The sequence below is a fragment of the Macaca fascicularis genome, chromosome 17 (genome assembly GCF_037993035.2).
Source record: "Macaca fascicularis isolate 582-1 chromosome 17, T2T-MFA8v1.1".
NCBI classification, from domain to species: domain Eukaryota; kingdom Metazoa; phylum Chordata; class Mammalia; order Primates; family Cercopithecidae; genus Macaca; species Macaca fascicularis.
The window spans coordinates 12171703-12199620 of NC_088391.1; the positions used below are offsets into that span (position 1 = coordinate 12171703).

At 41.1% G+C, this 27918-nt stretch overlaps 1 protein-coding gene across 18 annotated transcripts in view; it reads right to left on the reverse strand.

The window, feature by feature from the left end:
- Window positions 1-27918, reverse strand: part of N4BP2L2 (NEDD4 binding protein 2 like 2) — a 95947-nt gene that overhangs the window by 18548 nt on the left and 49481 nt on the right. For 6 of the 18 annotated variants that reach the window (XR_012426442.1, XR_012426439.1, XR_012426443.1 and 3 more), the window contains one exon: window positions 16817-16864. The gene's annotated coding sequence lies outside the window, so the exon portion shown is untranslated. 18 annotated transcript variants of the gene reach the window in all.

Consider the following 27918-nt stretch of genomic DNA (forward strand, 5'->3'; position numbering starts at 1 on the left):
TATCACCAGTTCCATTCAACATTGTATAGGCCCTCTGTATTCATGAAAGATATATCAGACAAAATAGAAAAGGAAAATAACGAAGAGATACAAGGACTGTAAAGGAAGAAAAAAATTATTATTCTTGGCAGGGCACGATGGCTCACATCTGTAATCCCAGCACTTTGGGAAGCCAAGGCAGGTGGATCACCTGAGGTTGGGAGTTCGAGACCAGCCTGACCAACATGGAGAAACCCTGCTACTAAAATACAAAAAATTAGCCGAGCATGGTGGCGGGCGCCTGTAGTCCCAGCTACTTGGGAGGCTGAGGCAGAATTGCTTAAGCTGAGGAGGCAGAGGTTGCAGTAAGCCCAGATCTGGCCACTGCACTCCAGCCTGGGTGACAGAGGGAGACTCTGTCTTAAAAAAAACAAAGTCAACTAATGAGTGATGTCAGCAAAAATGGTGGAGTAACAAACTCCAAAAGCTCATCCCTTCACAACGGAAGTGACTAAACAGGAAAGAACTGTCAGAATCAACTTTATCAGAACTGTGAAAACAGATCAAGGGTTTACAGCAACTGGGCAAAATGTTTAATAAAGAGAAAAAAAAAGAAAGCTGAGTCTCAGTAGGAAATATTTGTTAGTTTTTAAAGTTTTTATGAAGCAGGGTATGGCTGTTTCCTAGGCTGGAGTGCAGTGGCTATTCACAGAACTGAGCACAGCACACTACGGTCTCAAACTCCTGGCCTCAAGTTATCCTCCCGCCTCAGCCTCCGAAGCGGCTGGGACTATAGGCATACGCCACTGTGCCCAGCTCTTTCTAGTGGTTTTAACTTACTCTGGCCCCATCTACTGCTCTGCAGATTAATACTGGCTCTGAAGACAACAACCTACTTTCCCAGCACCGGTGTTTATTACCAAGGGTGGCAGAAAGGACCTTCTTCTCAGAGAATTGTTGTTGTTTTGACCTTGCTGGTGACTCCAAGCTCAAAGTGCTTGCGCCTATTTTAACTAACTCAAAACTTTCCTAGGACAAACACAACCACCCAGTGTAGGGGGCATTTATTGAATACATTTAAAGGCAAATGAATTAGCCACTGTCAGTTGGGGTAAGGCATAACTGCCACTCGGGGTAAACAACAGATAATCCAAAAAGCTTGAGAAGAAAAGATGAGAAGTGAAGCATTTTAGGGAATAAGGGCTTTGAAAAGCTCCCACATATTCCTGGGAATCTAGAAGGCCATGCACTTACCCAAGTCAGGCTGTATGCTCAGAAAAGACCTAAAAAACTGTCGCTTCTGGCTGACACCCAGATTCTATACAAGCAGGAAAAGACAAGGGCAGAATTATAAACAGCCTTAGTGTAGAAGGTGTCCCAACACATACACAAAGATGGAATATTTTTGTTGATGATGATGATGTTGTTGTTCCAGATGTTTAAGGAAACATATGTTGAATCACTAGCTGACTACTAAACTAATGGAACAAAGACTTCAGTAGAATATAGATTTTACAAAATTAGTACAGAAAAGTCACAAAACAACAGTTACAACAAGGAGCAGAAACAAACCTTCAGGAGGGGTGAAATATGATTACAGATTTCCCACATTATATTATTTAAAATGTCTAATTTTCACAAAACCTATGAGATATACAAAGAAGTAACTGTGGCCTATACACAGGAAAAAAAGAAATTAATAGGAACAATCATTGACAAAGCCTAGACATTGGACTTATCAGGCAAAGACTTTATGTTAACTATTTTAAATATGCTAAAAGAAACAATGGATAAAGAACTAAAAACAAATAAGAACAATGACTCACCAAATAATTAATATCAATAAATAGATGGAAGTTAGAAGGAGGGGCTTCGAGACAGCTGGCTAGAGGCATCCAGCACTCACCTCCTCCATAAAGAAGACTCAAAATAACAAGTAGATAATCATACTCTGAATAGAGCATTTAAGAGAGAACAGTGGAATACACCTAAGACACAGAGGGATCAGAAGGCAAGGCTACCAGCTTAGTTGGGATCAGCTGGGAGCCCAGAGAAGCTTCCCAGTACAGAGAAAAGGTCAATGACCACAGACTCTTGTAACCTGGGCCAGGAGAAAACCCCTTGACCCTTGTAAGCCCTGAGACTACTGGAGGGAGCTGCCCGGAGATGACATGATAGCATCGCTCCAGAAAGGAAGCTCACACCAGGTCCCACTGCCCTACAACTCCTAAGCAGCAGCAGCACGGCACTATTTTGAGAGCCTAGTCCATGCCAGACTGCATGCTGCTCACATCACTAGAGATATCCTCCCACATCCATCCAGAGGGCTGTAGCAGTACAATGCTGGTTAAACCCAGGGGAGGGAACTCAGCACTCTAGCACATACAGTGTGCTGCACCTTGGGGAATGTGCAGTGTACCACACTGGGGAGGCTGCCCCCAGGACAAAGGGAACTAAACTGTGTGCTTTCTAGAACCTGAGACTGCCTACCTGGGGCAGCCACCACAGACAGTGACCCCATTCTCCCAGCAGCAGGGCTGATGTGCACAATCCCTGAGAACAGACTCTGCCGCTGCCCATTGCAGCTGCCACTGCTGCTGCAGGGGCTGAAGCACGCACTTCAGGCAGTAACCACACCCTCTTCAGCAGCAAGGTCAAAGCACACTTGCACATGCCTTGAGGACAGGTCCCTCAGCTGTCCCAAACCCCTGCACTCTCAACACTTTTGCAACCACCTAAGCACTCCACCCGGGCCTGGGGCTCACTCTGCCCTGCCCACTACAGGTGGTGCCTCAGCATACTACTGAAACTACTGAAGACAGGCCTGCTCAGCCTAACACTGCCTCCCACTCAGTGCCCAAGCCCACTACCCTGAAGCCTGAGGAATGCCCCACCCTATCCACCACTGGTGGGATCTCTGCACTCCTCTTCAGAACCCGAGGACAGGCTTACCCTGTCTGCCACTACCAGCACAGGCAGCATCCACTCAAATGTGCCATCTGGACATCTGGGGACTGGCCCACCCAGCTTGTCACAGCCAATGCTAACACAAACATATGCTACTTCAGAGCCTGATGGTGGTCCCATCACCATAACTGCCATCACCCAAACAAGCACACTGCCCAGGAGACCGAGAACCTACCCCCCTACCTGGTTCACTGCTGCTACTCCTGGTACCTGAGCAAGTGCCTAGAGGCTGAAGAATCAGCATATTGGGACCCACTAACACTGGTGCTCATCTGTGCCACCCAGAGGCCCAAGGAAAGGCATACTCAACCTGCCAGTGCCACCAGTTGAGCTTGAGGACTGAGGACTGGCAACCCCTTCCACAGTAAACCTCATCACAATTTCCACTAACAAACTCAGCCTAAGCCACTGAGAAAACCACAAACACCACAGATGCTGTTTACAGTTGAAGAAATCATATGGAAACTGCATGACTCCATGCACCCAGAATGACAGCTAAAGTGTCCTACCCAACCAACACCATAGATACATCCTTAGGAAGAAGTCTTCCCCTATAAAAGCCTATCCAAAAAAAGTTGGATGTGACTGTTATACCAGATATGCAGATATCAACATAAGGAAAAAATAAACATGAAAACACAAGGAAATATGACAACTCGAAAGGAACATAATAATTCTTCAGCAATAGATTCCAGTGGAAAATAATTTTATGGAATTCCAGAAAAAGAACTCAAAATAATAATAATCAAAGTAGCTCAGTGAGATACAAGAGAATATAGATAAATAATACAAAGAAATCAGAAACACAATTCAAGATATGAATGAGAAATTCACCAGAGATAGATATCATAAAAAAGAACCAAACAAAAATCCTGGAACTGAAGAATTCAATGACTGAAACAAAAAATTCATTTGAGAACTTCCACAATAAACTAGAGCTATCAGAAGAAAGAATCTCAGAACTTAAAGACAAGTCTTTTTAAATAACCCAGTCAGACAAAGATAAAAAAATAAATATATAGGCTGAGTGTGAGGGCTCATGCCCACAATCCCAGCACCTTGGGAGGCTAAGGTGAGCAGATCACTTGAGCTCAGGAGTTCAAGACCAGCCTGGCCAAAGCATGGTGAAATCATATCTCTACTAAAAATACAAAAACTTAGCCCAGCATGGTGGCTTGTGCCTGTAGTCCCAGCTACTTGGGAGGCTGAGGCACGGGAATTGCTTGAGCCTGGGAGGTGGAGGTTGCAGTGAGCTGAGATCATGCCACTGCACTCCAGCCTGGGGAACAGAGCGAGATTCCATCTCAGAAACAACAGCAACAACAACAAATCAAACCAACAACTAAATAAATAAATACATAAATACATAAATACATGCATAAAAAGAATGAATGAAACCTACTTGGCATACGGGACATCATGATATTACTAAATACACAAATTTGGAGAGTTCTAGAAGGTAAAGAGAAGAGTAAAGGAACAGAAAACATACTTAATGAAATAGTACCTGAAAATTTCTCAAGTCTAGCAAGAGATTAGACATCTAGATATAGGAAGCTCAGGGAAACCCAAATAGATGTAACTCAAAAAGCTCTCCATGGCATACTATAGGCAAACTGTCAAAAGTCAGAGAATTCTGAAAATGACAAGAAGAAAGCATCTAGTCACATATAAGGGAACTCCTATCAGACTAACAGTGGATTTATCAGCAGAAACCTTACAGGTCAGGAGAAAATGGATGATATACTCAAAGTGCTGAAAGAAAAACAAAATTATCAACCAAGAATACTATACCCAGCAAAGTTATCCTTCAAAAATTAAGGATAAATAAAGTCTTTCTCAGAAAAGCAAAAACTGAAGCAATTTATCACCACTAGACTGGCCCTACAAGAAACATTAAAATAAGTCCTATACATGGAAGTGAAAGGACATTATCTACCATCATGAAAACACATGAAAGTATAAAACTCACTGGTAGAGCAAACACAAAAATGAAAAAGAGAAGGGATTCAAATGTTACTACTATTGAAAACCACCAAACCATAAATATAAACAATAAAAGAGAAACAAAAGAACAAAGCATATACAAAGCAACCAGAAAACAACTAACAAAATGACAGGAATAAGTCCTTACATATCAATAATGACCTCAAATGTAAATGGATTAAAGTTTCCACTTAAAAGATACAGACTGGCTGAATTGATTTTTTTTTTTTTCTTTTGAGATGGAGTCTTTGCTCTGTCGCCCAGGCTGGAGTGCAGTGGCATGATCTCGGCTCACTGTCAGCTCTGCCTCCCAGGTTTATGTCATTCTCCTGCCTCGGCCTCCCGAGTAGCTGGGACGACAGGCACCTGCCAACACACCCATTGTGGAGATGGCACCGAAGCATCTGGTAGTGCACAGCACCGAGAAGGTACATGACTTTGTCAGCAGAGTCAGATGGATGTTTATGACTGTGCTGCGGAACGTGCATACCCAGTCCCTGTGGGATGCAGTGCAGGGGGAAGAACCTCGGTTGCAGGCTCACCCAGTGGTCCACCAGAAAATACAGCATAAGCAGCTGTTGCATCCCAAAGGTGGGCCTAGGGACCCCCACCCCCACTGAGTTGTGGGAGTTATGCAAGTAACATCGGCAGCGTCTGGGGGATCCCCGCCCTGCCTGAAGGTTCTGTCTCGGATGAAGGAGCTGACACATTTCCTGCTCTGCCTCCAAGATGGAGAGGCTGGCTTCTTTAACGTGTGAACTGAGGCTGGTCCAGAGAAATGCCAGAGACTGTCAGACGATGGAAGTCATGTACAGAGTTGGTACAAGTCATTTGGGAGAAGGACGTTACTGTGCAGCCCGGTCCTGCCTAAGTGTTCCAGTTCGGCGAGTACCTGCTGCGGTCAGGTGGAAGTATAAAGCCTTTTCTGTTTGATGAGGGAACTGGCTGAGATGCCTGGCTTGGAGGGACACTGGACCACCAGAGTCACATGTGGACTTGGCAATCCCCTGGTCCCTGAACACAGATAAGTTTCTGGGTAGGGCTACATCAATTAATGGCTATGAAAGCCAGTCAGTGAAAGTGAGACCTGTATCTTTGCACCTTGGCATCAGCTGCCTGGCTCTCCGCTTATGCATTGTGTATGTCTCTCCCATGCCTGAATGCATTCTGGGGGTGGATGTTTTGCACAGCTTGGCAGCTGTGCTGTCTGTCACAGACTTGATGGACCACTTGACAATGAAACTGGGACTTCTTTTTCAGACAGCCAGGAACAGTGTGTCTTCACGGCAGGGCGACAATGGACTTTCACAGTGTGCAGTGGTGTTACAGTCTTATTAATGATGTTATGCTAACCTCTGATTCTTTTACACGTTTAAAAGTGGCAATGCCCTTTTTGCCTGGGATTGGGATAATGAAACTGAGGCAGCCTTTTCCAATAGCCAAGCAGGCTATTCAGTAGACACAAGCCCTATGGGAAGTTGACCAGGGGTGCTCATTTAAGCTGGATGTGGATGTGACCACAGATAGTTTTGGCTAGGGCCTACAGCAATGCATGAGGCACTTGGGAGCGACAGGAGTCTTTTAGTCCCAACGATGGAAGGGAGCTGAGCTCCGATACTCATTGATAGGGAAGCAGTTAGCAGCTATATAGGCTTCCCTTCAGGCTAACGAGAGTGTGGCAGGACAGACAACTTTCCCAATAGCAGGATGGGTGCATTCATAGGTAACAAGCCCCCAGACTGGAATGGCGCAGATATCCACTTTAGCAAAGTGCAGCACCTATTTAGAACAGCGGAGTATGCTGGGTACAAGTCCCTTAGCCTCAGTGTTACAAGAGGTCTTGGGACCTGGCGTCCTAATGCAAGATAAAGCCATGGGGCCCGAAGCACCCCTAGACCCTGAGCCTTCACCGTTAGGAAGAACATCCCCCCATTCTTAATAGGGCAGGGTACACAGATAGGTCTAGCTTGGGTGCTACTGCTGCCTGGATTGCTCTCACAGTCTGGCCTCGTACTGACACCATATGGTTTGAAAACAGGTGCAGGCAAAGTAGCCAATGGGCTGAACTCAGAGCAATGTGAACGATGATGACCAAGGAGGTGACACCTATGGTAAATGCACTAATAGCTAGGCAGTTTATCAAAGCTTATGTATGTAAGGGCCTGTGTGTCCAGAAACTTATGTATGTGTTGGACCTGTGTCGGGGCCTATGTACCAAAAGTGTATATCAGGCCTGCATGCCCAAAGCTTATGTGTCAGGCTTATGTATGAAGCCTATGTGTGTTTATTGGGCCTCTGTGCCCAAAACCTATCTCTCTTGGCCTAGAGGGTGAAATTTAAGGTATATGGATGTGCTTTGGTCAACGAATAGGCCAAGATGGACATCTGGGCCAGAATGACTCAGTGATTTTAAGGGCGCAGGCTCATACTCCACTTGTTATATAACCTGTTTGTGTAAGCTCATACTGGGCTCAGAGCCACTATTGTTTGAGAAAGGTATAACTGCCCTGCTGACGCCGTGCACAGGGCTTGTGCAGGCGCACCCAGAGAAAGAGAGAGAGCGAGCCAGAGTTGTCCGTCTTGTAGGCAGACAAGGGGGAGCCAGGGCCCAGCTCGTCTTGTACCCAGAGAAAGAGTTAAGCTGCTAACCCTGTAAGGGAGAGCCTGCCTTGTAGGCCAGGGAATGCAGCTGTGTGTGGGAGCGGCAGGAGAGGCAGAGCTGGAGCCGACAGCCAAGATAAAAGCAGTGTCAGACAGCTGCTGCAGGAGAGTTGCTGATGAGGGAGCTAGTGCAAGTGAGCTGCTGATGAAAGAGGTGCTGAATAAAACCATATTCACCTGCCTACAGCCCCTTGAGTGTTCTTTCAGCTATTTGTTGCCCATCCACCCACTCCCTTGGGACCTCGGCATGGGCCGGAACCTGACACTGGGTGTGACAGCACACCCTCGCAAAAGGATATCTAAGAAGAATAAAAATACATCACCTATGAATAATTCTTGCCCAAAATATTTAACCTGAATTTAATGAAGCCTCTCTCTAGGCCTAACTTCCACTTTACAAGAAATGCAAAGGCCAGAAGATGTTAAATGACACCGTAGGGAAAACAATCAGATAAATCCAGAAAATAGGATGGTCTATAAGACAACTGGCCTTAACTCTTAAAGACAACATCGTAATGAGTGGATTAATAAGAAAAGGTGGAGGACTGTTCACATCACAAGTGACCAAGAGGAGGTCATATGGGAACTCTCTGTACTCTGCTCAAGTTTTTTATAAACCTGAAACTGTCCTAAAAATATAATCTAAAAAAATACAGAGAAATGCTGAGTCAGTCACTCAGAGAAAGAAACGTCAATACTAAGAAGATTCCACTTTCTGGTTCTTACTCATTTGGTGCTGCAGAATCAGTGGCTGAAAGTGCAACACTTCCTTTTTGCTGTGCTGGTGATTTTTCTTCATATATAATGCCACTGGTAAGGACGAAGAACAGTTTCTTCTTTTTCCCCTCACACTCAAGGGAAGTCTAAAGAGCTGACCAATGAAGGCACGTTCATCACCTGCTGGCACTGATCAAAGCAAAGGTACCCACAACACCTGAAAAGCTCCTCCCTAGAGTAACAGATATGCCACCTGGCCTAGAGCTCTGCCTCAAATATGGCCTATTCCAAAGTTTTTTACTCTGAAGATGAAGAAATCAAGGTCCAGAAAGGTCACACCTGTTAGATGAAGCTAGCTGAGCTTAGGCGAGGAATCCATCTCCTGACTCCTGGTCTGCCACTGTTACCCAGCACTTTCAGTGAAAGTGAAAATAGCCTGGAAGACATCCCTCTCTGCTAGAACTGCCTTTTAGAGAGTAAAGCAATTTCCAAATATGTAGAGCACGACAAATACAATAGTCATTAATTAATATGTAGCTACTAAGCACTTGAAATGTGGCTAGTCTGAATTGGGATGTGTTGTAAGTCTAAACTGGATTTCAAAGAGTATGATTTTTAAAAAGTAAAACAACTTATTAACAATTTTTAAAAGACTGGTCAGGCGTGGTGGCTCACGCCTGTAATCCCAGCACTTTTGGAGGTCAAGGTGGGCAGATCACCTGAGGTCAGGAGTTCGAGACCAGCCTGGACAACATGGTGAAACCCCATCTCTACTAAAAATACAAAAAATTAGCTGGGCAAGGTAGTGGGCACCTGTAATCCCAGCTACTCAGAAGGCTGAGGCAGGAGAATCGCTTGAACCCAGAGGGCGGAGCTTGCAGTGAGCCAAGATTGCGCCACTGCACTCCAGCCTGGGCAATGGAAGGAGACTCTATCTCAAAAAAAAAAAAAAAAAAAATTATTTATTATATGTTGAAATAATATTTTGATAGGTTAAATCAAATATATTATCAAATTTATTTTTAGAAACAACCAAAGATAAGGAGCAACTAAACACAAGGTGTGAACATTGACGGGATCCTAGTTTGGGGAGAAAAAAAATAAAGCTACAAAAAACAGTGTATTCATTTTCTATTGCTGCCGTAACAAGTCACCACAAATCTGGTGGCTTAAAATCATACGAGCTTATTATCTTATAATTCTATAGGTCAGAAGTCCAAAACAGGTTTACTGGATTAAAATCGGGGTTTCAGCAGGGATGGGTTTGCTTTCTGAAAGGTATATGGGAGAGTCCGTTTCCTTGTCCTTTCCAGTCTCTTTTCCAGAGGCCACTGACATTCCTTGGCTTGTATTCTTCCATTTTCAAATCCAGCAACACTGTCTCTCTGTGCCTTTCTCCCATAGTCACATTTCCCTCTGACTCTGTTTTTCTGCCTCTATCATCCACTTTTAAGGACTCTTAAAAGTGGATTAAGGGCCCACCAAATAATCCAGTATAATCTCACTATTTTAAGTTCAATTGATGAGCAACCTTAATTCCCCAGTTGCCATGTAAGGTAACATAGTCAGAGGTTCAGAGGATTAGGACATGGATACCTTTGGGTACAGGGGAAGCATTTTTCTGCTTACTACAAATAGTTTTGTGACAATGGCAGAAATTTGAATTATTATAGAATTTTTGTTAATTTACTTGTGTATAATAAGGGTATCATGGTTATGAAAGAAAATGCCTTTATTCTTAGGAATGCCTTCACTTAGGAGTGAAAGGTCAAATCTGCAACTTATTTTCAAATAGTTCTGCAAGTAAATAAATGTGTAAACTTACATACATATTCATATATACATATATCTATAAAGCAAAAATGGCAAAATATTAATGATTTTGAATGTGGATAGAAGGTATATACAGTTTATTACTATTATATTATATATATTAACTTTTCCTTACATATCAAATTTTCCTTAATAAAAAGTTGGAAAAATTCAAACAAATCCACAAAATATCACGGTCAATTATACAAATATATATGATAGAAATGTACTTAGCAGCCTATCACAGTGGCTCACGCCTGTAATCCCAGCACTTTGGGAGGCCGAGGTGGGTGGATCACCTGAGGTCAGGAGTTTGAGATCAATCTGGCTGACATGGTGAAACCCCATCTCTACTGAAAAAACAAACCAAAAAAAAACTCAAAAAAATTAGCTGGGCATGGTGGCATGTGCTTGTAATCTCAGGTACTCGGGAGGCTGAGGCAGGAGAATTGCTTGAGTCTGGGAGGGCAGAGGTTGCAGTGAACTGAGATCATGCCACTGCATTCCAGCCTGGGGGATACAGTGAGACTCCACCCAGCCCCCACACTAAAATAAAAATGTGATTTAGCCATAGACCATGTAATAAAAGAGCTAGGGGTGTTACATTTACTTTGACTTTAAAAAGTCACATGGCTAACAAAAAGTTAATACAATCTTAAGTAGCATTTAAAGGATTATGGGAAAGAGTATCTTCTTCCCGTGAGCCCCTGACAATGGAGTACTGTACGTTATCTATGCATCCATATGTGCATCAAAAATGTCTAATACCTGTCACATATACCTGTGTTAATATTATACATAACTATATAGATGAGGTTATGATTAATTAAAAAGTGTCACTTAGCATTCTGTTATGTATTTTTCATCACTGGACACTAAAATTATACTGTCATCATGCAGAAACTGTTAAAATTTGTCATTACAAAGCATTCTCATATTCAAAAGTGCCGAGAATCAGCACTACAGATAAATTCCCTCAGTCTGTTCTTGCCCAGGTCAGAGCAAATGTAGATTAAAAAGAAATTATTTATCTGCACACTCAATCAAGAAATGATTTATAGTGGCTTACTGAAACAGCTCCGTTGTCTGGGGTATATACCCTGATTTTTGGTCAAGGTCAAGAAAGAATTCAGGACATGGGCACACACGAGGAACGGATTTAGGAGCACAAAGTTAAACAGAAAAAGAAAAGCGAGAGAGGCCCGGCGCGGTGGCTCACGCCTATAATCCCAGCACTTTGGGAGGCCGAGGCGGTTGGATCATGAGGTCAGGAGATTCAGACCATCCTGGCTAACACAGTGAAACCCTGTCTGTACTAAAAATACAAAAAATTAGCCGGACGTGGTGGTGGGCACCTGTAGTCCCAGCTACTCGGGAGGCTGAGGCAGGAGAACAGCGTGAACCCGGGAGGTGGAGCTTGCAGTGAGCCGAGATCGCGCCACTGCACTCCAGCCTGGGCGACATAGCGAGACTCCGTCTCAAAAAAAAAAAAAAAAAAAAAAGAAGAGAGAGAAAAAGCTTCCTCATAATGAGAAAGCAGGTCATCCAAGAGAGGGTCTCCAAACAGAAAAAGGATTGGCTAGCACATATATTCCAAGCTTTATAGTCCAGTTTGAGGAGGTGGTGTATGATTCACATAGGGCTCATAGATTGGTTTAATCAGGTATGACATCCACATAGTGCCCAGGGAAGGCTGGTTACCCCACACTATCTTATTGTGCAAATGGACATTCCAGCTGATCGGTGCCACCTTGTCTGCTTCTTTCTGTACACCTGGCTGACAAAGAGAAGGGAAGATGGAGCCTCCATCTTGAACATGATTGGCACAACTGCCAGTGTCTATGTCTGCAGCTCTTCCTTAGAAAGGAAAATAATTAGGGGCTGCTTTTCATTAAAAAGAAAAGCCTTACTGAGGGCTCCCATACCCCTACTATCTGCCTAAGTAATTTCTTAACTCCTATATCATTATGAAGTCACATATACTACAACGAAAATAAGTTGAAGACAGATAAGAAAAATACGGCAAAGGGAGAAGGGCAGGAAAGATAGAACAAGAATCTCTCACACAAAAGGCGTGATATATCTTGTTAGAGGTGAAATATTTCGTTCAATTCTGTCTATCTGGATACATTAAAATTGTATTGAGGAGAATTCCAGGAATATAGTAAGTAGGTAACAGGATCAAACAACTAAATCCTGGATTAAGCATTTTTTCAAAATCTTTTCTAAATGCACTGATGAGCTTCTGAAAAATTACAGAATTCCCAGGATTCCTGAAGGCAGGAAACCAGAAGGGTCAGCTGACCTCAGCTGCCTTTGAAAACATTTGATAAACCAGATGAACTGGATCTTCAGGGTTTTTGCAGACTTAGGGCTTTTTGTGGGCACAAGTAACAGGGTAAGGGAGCAGGCCAGTAACAATTCCCTCTCTAATAAAGCTGAGACCTCAAAGGGCTTCTTTGCTTTTGTCTAAAAGTGAACAGAAACTTATCTCTAGCCTCCAAACAAAACTGCAAGGAAAAATAAATTATGTGGAATTCTGATGCTGAGTGGATTAGGGTAGGGAACATCACATCTAAGGATCTGGAACCACAACCCATCCCTCACAAGCTGCTCTCTGTATAGTCTAGAAAACTGCAGACCAGTAATTTAGAACGATCTCAGCTGGTACTGCTGCCCGGCACCTGGGAGAAGTAAACATAATCCTTGCTGGAGAAATCTATTTTTATCCAAGGGCTCAAAAATACTGATACAAATAAACTTCCAAGAAAAATGAGTAGCTCAAAGCAAAAAATAACTGAATACATTAGAAACATATAACCATGAACAAGGAACAGCAAAAACAGACCTGAGGTACTGTGGATATACAGCATGTACAATAACTACATTCACTATTTATAAAGATACATCTAAACTGACTGTAGGGAATAAGAAACTCTAAATAATAACTAAATAAAGTTGAAAAAGTACCCCCGGCAATGTGGTGCAAGGTGGGTGCGGCAGGACCATGCAGCTCGAGTGCAGCCCCAGCGGGAACACAGACCATTTTAGTTTTGATTGCTGTTACCACTACTGATAACTGAGCCAAAGTAGTGATGCTACTTGAGGGAAATTTCTGCAACCCGCAGTCAACGATTATATGATTGTGAGCCATGCCTTTAGTGAAGAGGAACACTGAGCCCCAGCACTTGTGCTAGGGAGCTCTGCCTTAGGGGATTACCAGTGAACTTAAATGTGTAACCAATAGTACTCTTGCCACTATCATACACCAGCTGAGCAGTCTGAGATCTACTTATTTCTCCTTGGGCAGTCAGAAAGTGGAGGAGAGGATGCCCTGGCTATGAACTATGCAAGGCTTAGAAGGGCCAAAAAAAAGACTGCACCATTTACATCAATGACCCCCTTAAGAACTATTTTCTGCAAAAACTACATCAGCACAGCCAAGTACAGCATGTGGTCATTTCTCCCTGAGTTTTTGTATCTGCAATTTACCAAAGCTGCCAATGCTTTCTTGTTCATTAATGTATTGCAGCAAATTCCAGATGTGTCTCCAACAGGAAAATATACAACTCTCTTGCCTCTGATTTCAGGGATCAAAGAGGTTACAGAAGACTGTAAATGACATACGGCACACAAAACAGTTATTACAAAGAACTGGGAGTTCCTTCCTACGGACATAGTGCTGATGTCTTCCAGTGAACCTCAGCCGACTGTTATATAGCAACACCTAATCTGGATGGAGAGACAGATCTCAAGCTAGAGCAGGCTTTGCCAGAAACAGGCTGAATGCAATCGGAAAACCGATTGTTCAGCCTATCTGGAAAAATAGACCTAATCGTCATTTCAATAGCTTTGCTGGAACCTTGAGCCTAAGTGATAAAAGCTCTGTTCCAATTGGGCCTGACCAGGTCTTGTTAAGAGGTACACAGCTGAGAAATACTCAGTGGATTATTGGCATAGTTGTTTATGCTGGATTTGAGACAAAATTCATGCAGAATTCTGTCAAATCACCTCTTAAGAGATCAAAGGTTGAGAAAGTGACCAATGTGCCAGTCTCCCTTTTGCCCTGCTGCTCTTGGTCATGTCCTTGATTCCAGCTCCCAAGTCATTGTTTGACATACTGGTGTTCATCATCTTGTACCAGAACCTCATCCCCATTAGTCTGCTGGTCGCTGTGGGAAAATTGTGAAATATATTCAGGCCCAGTTTATACACTGGGATGAAGATACGCATTATAAAGTAAATAATGTCTACACCATGGCCAGAACATTCAATCTCAATGAAGAACTTGGGCAGGTAAAACATCCATTTCCTAATAAAACAGGAATATTAGGACATTTAAGAAGTGTACCATTGCAGGTGCAATTTATGGTCAGACATCTTCCATCCCAGAGTCCTGTGAATTTTATGACTCCAAATTATTGGAGAACTTTGAGAATGGTCATCCCACAAAAGACTGTATCTGTGTACCACACTGTTATTCCAAAGACAGATGGAAATAATATAATCTACCAGGCTTCCTCCCCAGCCAAAGCAGCTTTAGTGAAAGGAGCAAAAGAACATGGCTTGTTCTTTGTATAAGAACACCATACTGTCACCATAGAAGCTACGGGAGAAAAATACTTTTGAAATTCTTAATGTCCTGGAGTTTTCTAGTAATAGAAAAAGGATGTCTATAATTGTCTGGACCCCTATGGGATGGCTCTGGTCTGGCTCTACTGCAAAGGGGCTGATACAGTGATTTATGAGAGACTTTCAGAAGATTCTCTATTTGTTCAGGAAACATTAACCCATCTGGAATATTTTGCCATAGAAGGTCTGAGAATTCTGTCTGTTGTGTATAGAGATTTAACTGAGAAAGAATATAATTGGTGATTTCGGAAGTACAAAAAAGCAAGTACAAATGTACAAGACAGAATTCAAAGAGTAGGAAAAGTGTTACGATATTATTGGCCAGGCACAGTGGTTCACACCTGTAATCTCAGCACTTTGGGAGGCTGAGGTGGGTGGATCACCTGAGGTCAGGAGTTTGAGACCAGCCTGGCCAACATGGTGAAACACCACTTCTACTAAAAATACAAAAGAGAAATTAGTTGGGTGTGGTGGCGGGTGCCTATAATCTCAGCTACTCGGGAGGCTGAGGCAGCAGAATCACTTAAACTCAGGAGGCAGAGGTTTCAGTGAGCCAAGATCATGCCACTGCACTTCAGCCTGGGCAACAAGAGCAAAACTTTATCTCAAAAAACAAAAAACATTATATTATTGAAAACGTAACATAGGCCATATTTACTCTACATGCCAAGATAAATATGTAAAGGAAATCTAGTTATCAGTGTTTTCATATCTTGAAGTAATTTTTATTTTTTATTTATTTTTTGAGACGGAATCTGACTCTGTTGCCCAGGCTGGAGTGCAGTGGCATGATCTGGGCTCACTGCAAGCTCCACCTCCCAGGTCCATGCCGTTTTCCCACCTCAGCCTCCCAAGTAGCTGGGACTACAGGCACCTGCCACCACACCTGGCTAATTTTGTTTTTTGGGTTTTTTTTGTATTTTTAGTAGAGATGGGGTTTCATTGTGTTAGCCAGGATGGTCTCGATCTCCTGACCTCATGATCCGCCCACCTTGACCTCCCAAAGTGCTAAGGATTATAGGCGTGAGCCACCACGCCCCGCCAGTAATTATTAAAACAATGAAATTTTGTTTTTTCTTCAGAAGTAAAAAAAAAAAAAAAAGAAAAAGTAAAAGTATCCCCAAAATGTATAAATATGAAAAAATATTAATTACTGAAAAAAACCTTGTCAACAAACAAGGTCATGAGTTAAGGACAGCTAATGGAAGAATTAGTAAATGGAAAAAGACATCTGCAGAAAATATCCAGAAAGCAGCAATAAGAAATAAAATGATAAAAAATATGAAGATTAAGAGACAGAAGGGAGAATGAGAAGATCAACATACAATTGGAGTCTCAGGAAAAGGGGAGTGCAGGGAGACACGGAGAGAGACAGAGACTCAGACTGAGACAGAGAGAGAGAAGAAAATAAGACAGAGTGAATGTTTCAAGAGATTTATCACTGGTAAGTTTCCAAAACTGATGAAATACACCATCCCAGATTTTAAAAAAAAAAGTAGCAAATCCGAAATAAGATAAAGACACAAAAAATCCTCACTTAAACACATTATAATGAAGCTTCAAAACATTTAAAGTCAAAGGGAAGGCCTTAAAATCAGCCCGAAAATGACAGGCTATCTTCACAGGAACAACGATTAGACTTCTAGCTGACTTCTTATCAGTAACAACTGAGGAAGAAGACAGTGAAATGATAATTTCAGTGTCATGAGAGAAAAGAACTGTCAACCTACTATTCTATATCTATTGACAATATTGTTCATGGAGGGGAGCAAAATAAATATATTTTCAAAGAAACAAAAACAGAGATTTGACCTGGAGAACCTTATTTAAAGCAATTGTAAAGAGTGAAATTCAGGCAGAAGGAAAGTAGTATCAGATAGAGTCCAGATTAAAAGTCCACTTGACAGGGAATTTTAGTGAGAATTCAATCACTTACTAGTTAGTTGGATGGCATCATATTTAACGTCTCTTCAACAATAAAGAGACTTTTTTAGACATAGTTTTAATCTTTGAAAGTCAGACGCTAGATCCATTATATCATTACTTAGAGTTTCCATCTCACCTGAGTTGCTGTCTTACTAGGAAACATTTGATATTTCTTCAGTCACACCTGAAAATGGAAATAACATTTAGATGGTGCTTCACAACTTTTAAGGTGCTTTCATAAACATCATCTTGTTCAAATTCACAACTGTGGTACTATTATTTTCATTTTATAGACTGAAGAACTCATAGAGTATGATTTCTCCAAGATTGTATAGTTAATATAACTCAAAAAGGTTTTTTGTACCTAAAGATTGGACTTTTTAGGTCGGGCACAGTGACTCACGCCTGTAATCCCAGCACTTTGGGAGGCCGAGGAGGGCAGATCACTTAAGGTCAGGAGTTCAAGACCAGCCTGGCCAATATGGTGAAACTCCTTCTCTACTAAAAATACAAACATTAGCCAGGAATGGTGGTGCACACCTTTAACCCCAGCTACTCGGGAGGCTAAGGCAGGAGAATCGCTTGAACCCAGGAGGCAAAGGTTGCAGTGAGCTGAGATCACTGCACTCCAGCCTCAGCAACAGAGTAAGACTCTATCTCAAAAAAAAAAAAAAAAAAAAAGATTGCACTTTTTAGATTGTGTTCTGCCTTTAAAAGTCCCCTAAATAGGCCGGGCGCGGTGGCTCAAGCCTGTAATCCCAGCACTTTGGGAGGCCGAGACGGGCGGATCACGAGGTCAGGAGATCGAGACCATCCTGGCTAACACAGTGAAACCCCATCTCTACTAAAAATACAAAAACTTAGCCGGGCGAGGTGGCAGGCGCCTGTAGTCCCAGCTACTCGGGAGGCTGAGGCAGGAGAATGGCGTGAACCCGGGAGGCGGAGCTCGCAGTGAGCTGAGATCCAGCCACTGCACTCCAGCCTGGGTGACAGAGCGAGACTCCGTCTCAAAAAAAAAAAAAAAAAAAAAAAAAAAAAAAAGTCCCCTAAATATCTTTAGGATTAAAATACATCTATTAATCAAAATTTTAAATGAAAGCCACACATACAAACAAGTGAAAGTGAAGGGAAGTGTTCTGGTTGAAGACACAGCATGCTCAAAGCTCCACTTATACAGCCTCCCACTATCTGCCTGAACTCTTCTGTGGACTAGTTTGAAGTTCACTGATTGACATTATCATCCTACTTTCACCTTATAGTCTCAGACTCATTCACATTACTTAGTCTCCTAACTCAAATCACTTTCTCTCCACCCCAAGCTGACTACCAGTATTCACTTACAGATATTCAAGACTTCAGAGGATCTTTGAACTCCCCCAAATTGAATAGTATATGTACGTACATGTATGTAATTTTAATGGAAGAGGGACTATTACAAGGACTGTTTATAGGCAGAGGAACTGTTTCACTGGGTTCTGAAAGTAGTCCATGATCCAAAAAAGGGGTAAGCCTCTGGTTGTGGCTTATAAGATCATGGCTTTAATTCACACCTCAAATTTTACATTCAGGGCCAGTTTTCCTGGTTTTTGTTTAGCTTTGCTTCTTGACTGTTATTCAAACTCTTATTCTGTAAATACTTGACTCAGTCTAGTCCAGTTTCTGGAACTTTATATCTGAATGCAGATGGCGACCCTGTCATATTCTAGCCTTGGGAACTAGACGCAAATATTGCCTATACTGTCTTTGTTTTGTGTAATGAATTTTACAGTATTCTACAGTTCAAAATTTAAGTATATACTCTTGTAAATAATTTCAACCTTTAATTTAAACCTATACTTTAAACCTTCAGAGCTCTGTTGCCTGTATCTTCCAGGGTATATGGTACATGGGGGCTTTCAACTATATTTGTAGCTGGCCTACGAATAAATGAACACCATTGGCTTATGCTTATCTTTTTTGTATGTCTTAAATGTTGCATGTAAAATGTCAATAAAAGACATACAAAACTTAAGCAATACCCTTCAGGATCCTAGCCAATGCCTGATTCATAATGGGTGATCAATAGTTATCTGTTAAATAAATTTTTATTCATACTAGGTTTAGTTGTTTTATCAGGTTATCATTATACTTAAGATGACACAATATATTTATTTTAGCTGACTATATACAATGAGTTGTTATAGTGGGGTTTACATACCTAGTGTGATTATAATTAAATTGATTACTTGTAATTAGACTTGTTTGTTTAAGACAGAGTCTCACTTTGTCACCCAGGCTGGAGTGCAGTAGTGCCATATTGGCTCACTGCAATCTTTGCCTCCTGGGTTCTAGTCAGTGATCCTCCTACTTCAGCCTCCTAAGGAGCTGGGACTACACGCCCAGCTAATTTTGTGTGTGTGTGTGTGTGTGTGTGTGTGTGTGTATTTTTGGTACAGATAGAGTTTCACCATGTTGGCCAGGCTGGTTTCAAACTCCTAACCTCAAGTGATCCTCCTACCTCAGCCTCCCAAGTGCTGGGATTACAGGCGTGAGTCACTGTGCCTGGCCTTAGACTCTTTACAGTCATATTTCATACGGTTTTCCCATCAGTAGGTGAAAGAGAAAAAGACTGCTTCTACTCTGAATCCCAGAGAATAAAAGGAAAGATTATAAAACTAAGACATCATTTTGTAAAGGTTTTCATGTTATTTCATCTGTTAAGAACGTTTAGATATTTTATTTTGGCTACAAAATTTAAATTTCTCTTACGCTAATTTCATATGACAATATTACCTTTTGGGTTGGTATTTGGTTCCATCTACTACTAGTTTGTTTGTATTTCAAACTAAGACATACTTATTCAGACTTTTTAAACTCTAGTGTGCTCTAAATTCAATTACTTTTCAATGTCTATGAATTTTCATCCAATTATTTCACTATGTGGTAAACTTAAACATTGATATCTGAAGCAGTAGCCATTATATTTGGTCCATTAGTTTACTTACAGCCCAGCACTAATGTTTATTAGTCAAATGAAATCTTAACTTGGGAAACCCTATTCTCACACTTAGCCAGAGGCTATAATTCACCACTAGTATTTTCACAAATGGGTTCAACTGAAGACAAGTACTGTGGGAAAATGTAGATGGGCAAAGCAAATCTATCAGGGCAACTGGAAAACTAAGTCAAGTTCATATGCTACAGATAAGGGCAGAGAAGTGTCATCTCATTTTCAAAAAAGAAAAAAAAATGCAGGTGGCCTTTGATGAACAAAATATTTTTCTTCAACCTATTTTAACCTCTATATTCTTATTTAAAATTTCCTCATTAAAGCTATTAAGGTAAGCTTCAGAGTATTTCCTGCTATAACTACTTAGTAAGACTAAGTTAGTATATAAAAATACAATTAATTTTTGTAGGTTGTACATCACTACATTTCAGTACATCTTGGCCTCCAGACTAGCACACAGTGAAAGATAGGAACATGGCAGATGATCTTTATTTATACTTACTGTATGCGGGTAGAGCAGGAATGGATAACAGCACTGCATGATTACTTTTAAAAAATTAATTTCTAAAATAATAACCATTTAGTAATTTTATGCTACAGTTTTTTGTTTTGTTTTGTTTTGTTTTTTTTGCTAACACCCCTCACCATTACGGAATACATTTACAAGCTGGGAATGATACTACCAGGCTCTTTCAGGAGTTGTGTATGTCTTAGTCTAAGAAAACCAATACAAAATTAGCCAGGTGTGGTGGGGCGCACCTGTAATTCCAGCTACTGGGGAGGCTAAGGCAGGAGAATCGCTTGAATCTGGGAGGCGGAGGTTGCAGTGAGCCGAGATCACGCCATTGCACTCCAGCCTGGGCAACAAGAGTGAAACTCTGTCTCAAAAAGAAAAAAAAAGAAAAGAAAAGAAAAGAAAAACCAGTCGGGGCCAGGCCCAGTGGTTCACAACTTACGTAATTCCAGCACTTTGGGAGGCCAAGGCAGAAGGAGCACTTGAGTCCAAGAGTTTGAGACCAGACTGGGCATTATGGCAAAACCTCAGCTCTCCAAAAAATACAAGTATTAGCTAGGTGTGGTGGCACACGTCTGTAGTCCTAGTTCCTGAGGGGTGAACTGAGATGGGAGGATTGCTTGAGCCTAGGAGGTCAAGGCTGCAGTGAGCTGAGATCGTGCCACTGCACTGCAGGCTGGGCCACAGAGCAAGACTCTGTCTCAAAAAATAAATACATAAAAAATAAATTAAAAAGAATAAGAAAAAACAGTCTGACGTGCTATAAGTTGCATTTAACTGCAAACATATAACTTGAAAAAACATAGCTAAAGGTTTTTCATCTTTAATAAAGTCATTTTCTTCTTAAAAATGGATCTAGGGTAGTTTTTTGTTGTTGTTGTTGTTTTTGTTTTTGTTTTTTTTGAGGCAGAGTTCCACTCTTGTTGCCCAGACCGGAGTGCAATGATGCGATCTCGGCCCACTGCAACCTCCACCTCCGGGGTTCAAAGGATCCTCCTGCCTCAGCTTCCTGAGTAGCTGGGATTACTGGAACAGCGCCACCATGCTCAGCTAATTTTTGTATTTTTGGTAGAGATGGGGTTTCACCATGTTGGCCAGGCTGTTCTCAAACTCCTGACCTCAAGTGATCCACCAGCCTCAGCCTCCCAAAGTGCTGGGAAAACAGGCGTGAGCCACCATGCCCGGCTGTAATTCTTTTTAAAAAACAGCTAGAAGATACAATTTTGCCTTCATCTTAAGTATATGAAATACTGTTAGAATATGTTGAATTATTTCTACTTAGATAACCTCATAACTAAATTATTGCCACAATATGAATAGCCTTTAGCCATAAAATTAAAAGCATAAGAACACGACATTTATAAAGAATACTTAGAAAGCAGAAAATTTTCAGCTTACAAAATAGTTGTTTTCTACAGAGTTGTGCAAACTGACATATTGGTATGCTGCTACAAAATAATTTTATTATAGTCACAGGCTAACCTCAAAAAATTTCACTAGAAATATGTTGTTTTCTTTCCTTCCTTTATTCTTACCTTCCTTGTTACTTTGTTATTGAAAATGGTATAACATGATTATTATTCTTGTCAAATAAGATTAAAGTCATTTATTTTTACCCACACAAAATCAGAAGAGTTCCTGAAGTAAATGAAGAACAGCTGGAAAAGAAGGTAAACTATATTTTAAAAGATATTCAGAACTTCACACACACAAAAAAGCCCAGGCCCAGATGGCTTCGTTGGTGAATGCTATCAAACATTTAAAGAAGAATATGAATTCTTAAGAAACTCTTCTAAAAATAGAAGAGGAAGGATTACTTCCCAATTTAACCTGAGGCCAGTATCACTTTGATATCAAAACCAAAAACATCACACAAAAACAGAAAAATACAAACCAATATTTCCTATGAATATGAATGCAAAAACCTCAAAAAATAGCAGACTAAATCTAGCTACATAAAAAAATGATTACACTCCATGACCAAATGTTATGTTATCTCGGGAAAGCAAGGTTAGTTTAACATCCAAAATTCAATTAATGTAATAAACCATATATGTAGAACAAAGGATAAAAACCACATCATCAATCATCATCTCAAAAGATGCAGGAAAAAACATGGGCAAAATCTAACATTCTGTCATGACAGAAACCCTTAGCAAACTAGAAACAGGAAGAAAACTAAGAGCTGGGCGTGGTGGCTCACACCTGTAATCCCAGCACTTTGGGAGGCCAAGGTAGGAGGATCCATCGAGCCTAAGAGTTCAAGACCAGTCAGGGCAATATAGTGAGACCTTGCCTCTACAAAAATATTAAAAAGTTAGCTGAGTATGGTGGTGTGGGCCTGTACTCCGAGCCACTCAGGAGGCTAAAGTGGAAGTGTTGCTTGAGCCTGGGAGGCAGAGGTTGCGGTAAACCGAGATTATGCCACTGCACTCCAGCCTGGGTAACAGAGATGTCATCTCAAAAAAAAAAAAAAAAAAAACCCAAAACTAAAATAAACTAGGAACAGAAACAAACCTCCTCAATCTGATATAAAACATGTACAGAAACCCCACATTCATCATACTTAACGGTGAAAGGCTAAATATTTCACCCTGAAGATCAGAAAAAAGACAAGAATATACACTCCACCATTTCTATTCAACATTACACCAGGGGCGATTAGGCAAGAAAAAAAATTCTAAAATACAAATTGGAAAGAAAGAAGTAAAACATGCCTATTTGCAGATAACAGGATCTTAATACATAGAAAATTCATAGGAATGTAATTAAAAACTATTAAAAATAATAAACTGGGCCAGGTGTGGTGGCTCACGCCTGTAATCCCAGCACTTTGGGAGGCCGAGGCAGGTGGGTCACCTGAGGTCAGGAGTTTGAGACCAGCCTGGCCAATATGGTGAAATCCCATCTCTACTAAAAATACAAAAATTAGCTGGGCGTGGTAGCTTGCACCTGTAATTCCAGAGGCTTAGGAGGCTGAGGCAGGAGAATTGTTTGAACTCGGAAGACAGAGGTTGCAGTGAGCTGAGATTGTGCCACTGCACTCCAGCCTGGGCGACAGAGCAAGATTCCATCTCAAAAAAATACATAAATAAAATAAGTAAATAAATAAAAAAATCTAGTAAATCTCAAGATATGAGATCAACATATAAAAATCAATTGTATTGCTATACATTAGCAATTAACAGTCTAAAAATTAAGAACATTCTACTTACAATATCATCAAAAAGAATAAAATTCTTAGGAACAAATTTAATAAAAGAAGTACAAGACTTGGCCAGGCATGGTGGCTCACGCCTGTAATCCCAGCACTGTGGGAGGCCGAGGTGGGCGGATCACCTGAGGTCAAGAGATCCAGACCATCCTGGCCAACATGGTGAAACCCCATCTCTACTAAAAATACAAAAATGTAGCTGGGTGTGGTGGCACGTGCCTGTAGTCCTAGCTACTTGGGAGGCTGAGGCAAGACAATCTCTCAAACCTGGCAGGCGGAGGTTGCAGTGAGCCAAGATCACTCCAGCCTGGTGACAGACTGACACTCCATCTCAAAAAAAAAAAAAAAAAGTAGTACAAGAATTAAAGTCTGGGCTGGGCACAGTGGCTCACGCCTATAATGCTGACATTTTGGGAGGCCGGGGTGGGTGGATCGATTTGAGTACAGGAGTTGGAGACCAGCCTGGGCAACATGGCAAAACCCTGTCTCTACAAAAAACCACCCAGGCATCATGATGCACACCTATAGTCCCAGCTACTCAGGAGGCTGAAGCGGGAGGATCACTTGAGCCTGGAAGGCAGTGGTTGCAGTGAACCAAGATTGCACCACTGCACTCCAGCCTGGATGACAGAGCAAGACCACCTCAAAAAAAAGACTCTACTCTAAAGACTACAAACTATGTTGAAAAGGCCATGTGTGGTGGCTCACACCTGTTATCCCCGCACTCTGGGAGGCCAAGGTGGACAGATTATTTGAGGTCAGGAGTTTGAGACCAGCGTGGCCAAAATGGTGAAACCCCGTCTCTACTAAATATTAGCCAGGCATGGTGGCACACCCCTGTACTCCCAGCTACTCAAGAAGCTGAGGCGGGAGAATCACTTGAACCCAGGAGGTGGAGGTTGCAGTGAGCCTAGATTGCACCACTACACTCCAGCCTGGGCGACATAGTGATACTCTGTCTAAAAAAATTAAATAAATAAAGCAAGAAATTAAAGAAGCCAGGCACCTCCAGAGGCCCACACTCATAATCCCAGCTACTCAGTAGGCTGAGGAAGAAGGATCACACGAGGCCAGGATTTCTAGACCAGCCTAGGTAACATGGTGGGATCCCATCACTAAAACAATTTTAAAAATCAGCCAGAGACTACAGCCAGTGTGGTGATACATGCCTGTTGTCCCAGTTACTTAGGATGCTGAGGCAAGAGGATTGCTTGAGCCCAGAAGTTTGAGACCAGCCTGGGCAACATAGTGAAATCCCATCTCTACCAAAAAAAAATAAAAATTATCTGGGCACGGTGGCATGTGCCTGTGGTCTCAGCTATTCGGGAGGCAGAGGTAGAAGGATCACCTGAGCCCGGGGAGGTTGAGGCTGCAATGAGCCGTGATCACACCACTGCACTCCAGCCAGAGTGAGACCCTGTCTTTTTTTTTTTTCTTTTTTAAAGGAAAAATAAAATTTAAAAAAAGTAAAAGAGAAAATATTCAGGCCAGGTGTGGTGGCATGCGCCTGTAATCCCAGCTACTTGGGAGGCTGAGACAGGAGAATCACCTGAACCCGGGAGGCAAAGGTTGCAGTGAGCCAAGATCGCGCCACCGCACTCCAGCCTGGGCAACAGAGTGAGACTCTGTCTCAAAAATAAAAAAAAAAGAAAAAGAAAGAAAAAAAGAAAGAGGTTATCATAGGATTAGGTGAGATTTTATATATAACAAATATCTTTCCCATCACAGGCATACAGGAAATATGAATCATTTGTTATTTTTATTTCACTATGTTGTGAACATTTTTACAAGCTCTTTATTTTTCTGAATAATTATGCTTACTATATTAACTAAATTTTTTTTTTTTTGACAGAGTTTCGCTCCTGTTGCCCAGGCTGGAGTACAATAGTGCAATCTTGGCTCATTGAAACCTCCACCTTCCAGGTTCAAGTGGTTCTCCTGCCTCAGCCTCCCAAGTAGCTAGGATTACAGGTGTGTGCCACCACGCCCGACTAATAAGAGGTGTACTATCATCATCCCCATTTAATAAAGAAATAAAGGCTGACAAACTTGCCTAGCTTGCATAATTAATAAATATATTGAACCAAAGGCTTAAACCCAAATTTATCTGATTGCAAATGTTATGTTCTGTACCATTATACTATACAGCTACGTTAGGTTGGATTCAGAAAATGTGGTATATATACAACATGGAATACTAGGCAGCCATAAAAAGAATGAGATTATGTCCTTTGCAGCAACATGGATGGAGCTGGAGGCCATAATCCTAAACAAATTAGTGCAGGAAGAGAAAACCAAATACTGCATGTTCTCACTTACAAATGGGAGCTAAACATTGGGCACACATAGATATAAATATGGAAACAAGAGATACTGCGGACTACTAGAGAGTGGAGGGATGAGGATGGGTAGTGAGTACAATGCTCACTACCTGGGTGATGGAATCCATACTCCTAACCTCAGCATCACACAATATTCCCATGTACTCAATCTGCACATGTACTCCCTGTAACTAAACTATAAGTTGAAATAAAAATAAAATAAAATTATATATTTAAATTGTAAATTATCATCCCACAATTTTAATAAAGGTGTGTATATGTGTTTGTTTATATATTTAAACATATATGCATATACATGTTTTAGAAAGACAGGAATATGCAAAATGTTAATAGTGGTAAATTTTAGGGGTTGGTTTCTTTGTGATTATGTGTGGTAAATAAGCTACTTTTGTAATAGAAAAAATAAATAAATGCACTCCAAATATTTTCTTCAATAAAGAAATTAGGCAAAAAAAGAAAATATACAAATCAATGTGTTTAAAGTTTTCTCAATATTTAAGCTCCACTTTAGAATAATAAATCCACTTATATATTGAGTATAAACTTTGATTAACAAACATAAACTCGTGGTGGTGCACACCTACAATCTCAGCTACTCAGGAGGCTGAGGCAGGAGAATCTCTTGAACCTGGGAGGTTGCAGTGAGCTGAGATTGCGCCACTGCACTCCAGCCTGGGTGACAGAGCAAGACTCTGTCTCAAAACAAACAAACAAACAAACAAACAAACAAAACTTACTCTGTAACAGAAACACCCTGTGTGCAAATTCAGTCTTAGCTAATAAGGCTTAACAGTAATTGTTAACTCTCAGATTCTAAAAAAGTTTATTTGGTGAGTTTATTATTTGATGACTTCATTACATTCTCATCAGCTATGAATTGGAATAATTCCAATTTGAACTATAGTGTGATGTGTTGAATTTTTCTGTTTCTGTCATGTACGCTGTTTTTACTTTAAGATAATAGTGCTTTAAAGTTTATTATTGCCAGTAATAACAATAGCAACTGCTAAGTCCTCCAAGTTAACATCTACCTTAACCTTAAATAAACTGACCTCATTATATTTATTCTTAGCCAAATTAAAAAAAAATGTATGGAGATCGAGCGGCATATATTTTAAGAATATAGATTATAAAAACATAATTTCCCTGAAAGTTAAATTCCTCAAAGGAACTAATTTCCAAATCTTCTAACACCTTCTCATTACTTCAATATGAGTGCTTCAAATATAGAAAAAAACTTATTTCCCCTTGACAAGATCACACTGCTGTGTGCAAATAAACTATGATTAACAAGGTAAATTGGTTCAATATTCTAACATTAACTCCAATTCTATCAAAATGTTCGTCCTCTAATATTACAAATCTAGTTTAATCACCAAGATTTGGTCAATTCCCCTCCTGATTAAAAAAAAAAAAAACTTGCAGTTCATTTCCAATGCTAAGAAATAACACAATACATTGACAACATTGCTTCACAAATACCTACTGCTAAGAAAAATGTACAGCTAAATATAATTTTATGTTATCATATAATAAACACTAAAAAAATCAGGCTTACATTTTATGCTGTGCAATAATTCTCTTAATAATTGTTTAAACCAAAATTAGGACGACTAAGGTGCTCAAATGTCACCTTCCCAGGTAAAGCCCATATTGACCCCTACCTTGTTTAACACTGCAACCAGTTCCCCTCCATCCCCCTCCCCTACACACATAATCTTACCCTGGGCAAAACACTCTTTTCTCCTCCTTCTCCTGCTTTTTCTCCTTATCACCTTCTAACATTCATATGATTTACTTTTCTTCTTCCACTTGTGAAGTTGTCTGCCTACTAGTACATAGGACAGCGCCTGTGACATAGCAGGTGCTGTTGAATGAATAATTTTACCCACTAGGTGGGCAGGGGAAGCTATTGTTTTTTATGTATTTATTTATTTACTTTTTGAGATGGAGTTTCACTCTCATCACCCAGGCTGGAGTACAGTGGTGCAATCTTGGCTCACTGCAACCTCCATCTCCCGGGTTCAAGCGATTCTTCTGCCTCAGCCTCCCAAGTATCTGGGATTACAGGTACCTGTCACCATGCCCGGCTAATTTTTGTACGGTAAGTAGAGATGGGGTTTCACCATGTTGACCAGGCTCGTCTTGAACTCCTGACCTTAGGTGATCCACCCGCCCC